Genomic DNA, 6,385 nt, shown 5'->3' with positions numbered 1-6,385 from the left:
TTAGGTAGCTATATTCCCAAGTATTTTATTCTTTTCGTTGCAATGGTGAATGGAATTGTTTCCTTAATTTTTTTTTCTACTTTCTCATTATTCGTGTATAGGAATGCAAGGGATTTCTGTGTGTTAATTTTGTATCCCACAGCTTTACTATATTCGTTGATTAGCTCTAGTAATTTTCTGGTGAAGTCTTTAGGATTTTCTATGTAGAGGATCAATGTCATCTGCAAACAGTGAGAGTTTTACTTCTTCTTTTCCAATTTGGATTCCTTTTATTTCTTTTTCTGCTCTGATTGCTGTGGCCAAAACTTCCAGAACTATGTTGAATAGTAGCGGTGAAAGTGGGCACCCTTGTCTTGTTCCTGACTTTAGGGGAAATGCTTTCAATTTGTCACCACTGAGGATAATGTTTGCTGTGGGTTTGTCATATATAGCTTTTATTATGTTGAGGTGTGTTCCTTCTATTCCTGCTTTCTGGAGAGTTTTTATCATAAATGGATGCTGGATTTTGTCAAAGGCTTTCCCTGCATCTATTGGGATAATCATTTGTCCTTTATTTTTCAATTTGTTAATGTGGTGAATTACATTGATTGATTTGTGGATATTGAAGAATCCTTGCATCCCTGGGATAAAGCCCACTTGGTCATGGTGTATGATATTTTTAATGTGTTGTTGGATTCTGATTGCTAGAATTTTGTTGAGGATTTTTGCATCTATGTTCATCAGTGATATTGGCCTGTAGTTTTCTTCTTTTGTGGCATCTTTGTCAGGTCTTGGTATTAGGGTGATGGTGGCCTCATAGAATGAGTTTGGAAGTTTACCTTCCTCTGCAATTTTCTGGAAGAGTTTGAGTAGGATAGGTGTTAGCTCTTCTCAAAATTTTTGGTAAAATTCAGCTGCAAAGCCGTCTGGACCTGGGCTTTGTTATCTGGAATATTTCTGTTTACAGTTTCAACTTCCATGCTTGTGATGAGTCTGTTAAGATTTTCTATTTCTTCCTGATTCAGTTTTGGAAAGTTGTACTTTTCTAAGAATTTGTCCATTTCTTCCACGTTGTCCATTTTATTGGCATATAATTGCTGATAGTAGTCTCATGATCCTTTGTATTTCTGTGTTGTCTGTTGTGATCTCTCCATTTTCATTTCTAATTTTATTGATTTGATTTTTCTCCCTTTGTTCCTTGATGAGTCTGGCTAATGGTTTGTCAACTTTATCCATTCAAAGAACCAGCTTTTTGTTTTATGCTACCAATATTATTTCTCTTTTCATTGAAGTATTGTTGCTTTGCAATGTTGTGTTAGCTTCAGGTATGCAGCAAAGTGATTCAGTTTCTACAAATATGTATGCATGTATCTCTTTTTTCAGATAACATGGTTATTTCTGATGTATGAATTTTGAAGAATGTATACATGTATTAAAATTAAGGAAAATCTTCTACTCTATAACTAAAGATTAATACAAGTATATCTAATCAAATGAACTATTGATTCACTCTAGTAACAACACTTTACTTAGTGCATTAAGGAACATCTGTAAAGGATAAAATCAGAACACATAAATTCATTTTCCATTTATCCTCCACCACTGTGAAGTTTGAGATCATCAGGCAAAAACAACCCAACATTCCCCTATCTGACTCAAATCTTCTCTATTACCTTCCATTTCAGTGAGAAAAAAAGAAAGGATAATAATCCTTCCCATCATGCCCGGGATGCCACCTGGCCTGACCTTCTCTGAGAACTTGCTCTCAAAGAATCTTAGCACTACTTACTTCTCACATCACATCCTCTCAAAGGACTCTTCCCTATAGTTTATAAATACCTACACACGCCCTCTTCTTAAACAACAGCCTTTCTGTACTTTTCTTACCTTTTTCTTCAAGTGCAATCTTATCTGCTTCCTTCCTTTTTCTGCCAAACTTTCCAAAAATAAAATACACTAGCAAATTCCTATATTCTTCTTTTCATTTACCATAATCCAAAGTAAATTCTCATCTGATGTGCTGAAATTGTTCTCCCATAGCCATCAGTGAGCTCATAGCCATCAAGCCCACTGGCTTCTTCCCATTTTCAACTTCCCCTGCAGCACTCGATTCTGTTAGCAGCCTTCTTGTATAAAAACCTCCAACTGGTTCACTATAGACTCTTCTGCTTCCATTCCCCCTCTCTCTTTGTTGCGCTTACTCTATCTCCTGACACCAACTTCAGTATGAACATCTCTTAAGGATTAATCCATGGATTTCTTCTCTTCTCTCAAACTGTTTTCTCCTTTGTCAGTTTGATCCAGGCTCATGACTTGAAATATCAGCTGGATGTTGATAATTCCTTTTTATCTATGTAGAGCTCTTATTTTTCTCTCAAGGTCAGCCCCACATTTTTAACTGAACTAAATACATTTCCTCCTTCGTGGGGACACCATCCTCCTGAGCCTTAAGCTGAAAACATTTTCACACCCTTAACAGCTCACTCTCCCTCGGTTGCCCACATGTAATCAATATTCATTCTGCCTTCATAACAGCTCTAACATCCATTTCATCCTCCACATTCTCACCACCACTAGCTTACTTTAGACTCTTGGGATTTTTCATTTGAAGCACTGGTGAAGTCTCCAAATTGTCTCTATTTTTTCCTCCTTCACATTCTGTTTTATACATCATTCCAGAATCTTCTAATGTCCCTAGAAAGCTTTCAGTGACTGCTTATTACAAAAGGAAATCCAAACCCTTATTCTGATCTTTTATTCTCTCCAATTAACTGATATATACTTAGATGTCACACTTTTTACCAATCTTACAAAAAGGCCCCAGCCTTCTTGATTTGGTTTCTGCTTTTGCTTGAACTCAGTGACTTAAGGTTCATTACTAGTAAAGTCACTGTTTAGCCTCAGATTAATGATCAAATAGTTTATCTGTTAAAGAAAATAAATTCATGGTACCATGATACTTGTTAAAGAACAGTGAGGCAGAATTCACTTAGGGGAATGAATGAATGTCCTTGGTATAGGGACAAGGAGTTTTGCATTCTTACTTTGCATCCAGGGAAGAGAGACTGGACTCAACTCCAAATACAACAGGGAAAAGTGAGGATTAATAGCCAGGAATATAAGGGAGCAGAGTGAGGGTTGGGGAATGGGAAATTACTAAAGGGAAATGTGGGGGTAGGGGAATTCTGGCTAAACTAACCTAGCAGGATTCTTGCTAAAGGCAGGCCAAGGTGATCACACATCACTTGGAAGTGGTAGAGGATGAGGAGCTTAAGTGGATATTGAGAGTGATTTGATATCAAGGGAGGGGCTTCCCTGGTGGTTCAGAGGTAAAGAATCTGCCTGCAGCCTTGCAGACTCCTCCACTCCAGAGCCTCCCACGCTGTCCATGGTCATGGTCAACCCCATGGTCAACCCCATCATGTTCTTCAACATCGCTGTCAATGGTGAGCCCTTGGGCCTCACCTCCTTCAAGCTATTTGCAGACAAATTTCCAAAAACAGCAAAAAATTTTCCTGCTCTGAGCACTGGAGAGAAAGGATTTGGTTATAGAATTTCCTGCTTTCACAGAATAATTCTGGGATTTATGTGCCAGAGTGGTGACTTCACACCCCATAATGGCACTGGTGGCAAGTCCATCTATGTCAAGAAATCTGATGACAAGAGTTTCATCCTGAGGCATACAGGTCCTGGCATCTTGTCCATGGCAAACACTGGCCACAACACAAATGGTTCCCAATTTTTCATCTGCACTTCCAAGACTGAGTGGTTGGATGGCAAGCATGTGGTGTTTGCAAGATGAAAGAGGGCATGAATATTGTGGAATCTGTGGGGTGCTTTGGGTCCAGTAATGGCAAGACCAACAAGAAGATCATTGCTGACTGTGGACAAATCTAATAAATTTGACTTGTGCTTTACTTAACCTGATGTGAAGAACTGACTCATTTGAAAAGACCCAGACGCTGGGAAAGATTGAAGGTGAGAGAAGAAGGGGATGACACAGGATGAGATGGTTGGATGGCATCACCAACTCAATGAATGTGAGTTTGAGTAAACTCAGGGAGTTCGTGATGGACAGGGTCCTGGTGTGCTGCAGTCCATGGGATCACAAAGAGTCGGACATGACTGAGCAATTGAACTGAACCGAACTTACTTAACCACAAGGCCATTCCTTCTGCAGCCCAGGAAAGGACCCTTCACCTCCATCTACTAGAAATATCCTATAATCTTTATGCTCTCACTTTAGTTTTTTGAGTTCCATATTTTCCTCATCCTCTCTTCAAGTTTAGCTGGATTTCAAAGTTTAATTTATGATTATGGAATAAAAACTAAACAACAACAACAAAAAAAAGAATCTGCCTGAAATTCAGGAGACACAGGTGAGTAGGGCTCAATCCCTAGGTCAGGAAGATCCCCTGGAGGAGGCTATGGCAACCTACTCCAGTATTCTTACCTGGGAAATCTCATGGACAGAGGAACCTGGTGGGCTATAGTCCATGAGGTCACAAAGAGCCAGACACAACTGAAGCGACTGAGCATGGCACGGCACATGGATTGCAAAGGCAGGGGATTCTGGCTGCACTGACAGCAGGATTGTTGCTAAAATTAACAAGGCCAAGACAGACATGGACGCCCAAAGTCAGAGCTTAACCAAGAAGAGCTCAGAAGAGCCGGAGAAAATTTTAGTCCAGGAGACGATCTTTGCAAATCTTAGCTGAGTTCAAACACTAATAACCTCCAAAATGATCCCCATGTCTCATTTTCTGAAGATCAAGAAACATTTTCAATGAAAGATCTCCCATTGGCAGGTTTAATTATTCTTTTCTGCAAGAGAACTGGTTTCTTATCACATAGTCAAGTGCAAAGTTTTGCTCTGTGTCTTTGTCTAGCTGAAAATGTAATAATTCAACCACGTATCAAATTTGAAATGCATCCTTTTCCTAGTTTTCTAATGAAAAAAATTCTTAACTGATATGAAAAAAAAGTGCCATGAGACATACTTTTGCACTTATAATCACCTAATAACAAATCATTCCTTATTTATTCAGTAATAATGTTTTATGATTTATTCTATGAATTTAGAGGTAAAAATCATTGATAACTAAAGTCACCGATAATTGATGCAAACTCATTGGAAACGACCCCTGATGCTGGGAAAGACTGAGGGCAGGAAGAGAAGGGGGCAACAGCAGATGAGATAGTTGGATGGCATCATCAACTGAATGGACCTGAGTCTGAGGAAACTCAAGGAGATAGTGAAGGACAGGGAGGGAAGCCTGGCATGCTGCAGTGCATGGAGTTGCAGAGCTGGACACGATGTAGAGACTGAACGACAACAACAATTATAGCAACAATTATTGTTATAATTTTCATGGGCTAGAAAGTCACCAAATATTCATAAATAATAATTCTCCAGAATATTGGCTAATTCACTCAAGCCACTATCAGATGCCATACTAAAATGTAAAACTTTGCAGAGAGCAAATTTGACAAGAAAACAAATCACTCCAAGGAAAATGTTCTCCTTTTCTGCTTGATAATTGACTAAAACAGAGAAAATGAGTAAACTGAATGATCATCTCCACAGACCAGTTTCTCACAAGTCTACGTGATAATTCTTTCAGGCTCTCCAGGGTACTTTCAGCTCCACCAGCCCTATCTCGGTCCTCACTTTCTTGGCTCTAAGTCTGAGCCCAGCAATCGTGGGTACCAAGCTGCTCTCTTAGTACAGCTCGTTGTCAGTATGATTCAGTTGGGCATGGAGGAAACATACTTTGCCTTCATAACCAAAAGAAGTGGTTCTTTGACTCCAATTCCTAACTCTGAGAAATATTTTACTTCCTAATATTTGTAAACTTCACAAATCACATTAGTATGTTGACCTGAAAAGAACTATTTTACCACCACACTCTTGACAAGCATTGGGGGGGGGGGGGGTCACCCAGTAAAGGTCTGTCAAGAAAACATGGGACATGGAGCCACCAGACCCAGTGTGATTCCCAGCACTTGTCAGCTCAGTGACTAGCATGTCACATGCCCTCTTTGGCTTTCAGTTTCCTCGGGTGTAAAACAGAAGTAATTACTCTCAGGTGAGAGAGTTCTCGTGCCAGTGAAAAGTATGACAGTACATGAGACAATCTTTTTGTGAAAACTATAAAGCAATACACAAGTATAAAATATGTTTTTTATGAGGCCTCAAAAAAATCTCACCTATCAAAGCCAAGCTCCTCACATCACATTCACATCTTTGGAAACTCATATTTTTCAGATTAGAAAAACATTTAGCTCCATGTGTCTCTGTATGAAACTGAAAAGCAAATGCACTTTGATTGACTAATAGCTGTATAACTCTGAAGAAAACTGAGCTAAAATAGGACTTGGGTAATATTAAGGTGAAATTGAGCAA

The 6,385-nt window shown here is 39.2% G+C and overlaps 1 pseudogene; it reads left to right on the top strand.

Annotated features, from left to right (window-relative positions):
* Window positions 1-3,385: 3,385 nt before the first annotated feature.
* LOC138445069 (peptidyl-prolyl cis-trans isomerase A pseudogene) lies at window positions 3,386-3,876 on the top strand (annotated as a pseudogene).
* Window positions 3,877-6,385: the final 2,509 nt, after the last annotated feature.

The sequence above is a fragment of the Ovis canadensis genome, chromosome 8 (genome assembly GCF_042477335.2).
Source record: "Ovis canadensis isolate MfBH-ARS-UI-01 breed Bighorn chromosome 8, ARS-UI_OviCan_v2, whole genome shotgun sequence".
Lineage (NCBI taxonomy): Eukaryota > Metazoa > Chordata > Mammalia > Artiodactyla > Bovidae > Ovis > Ovis canadensis.
The sequence above is the reverse complement of the archived record's forward strand: the minus strand, read 5'-3'. Positions and strand labels throughout refer to the sequence as shown.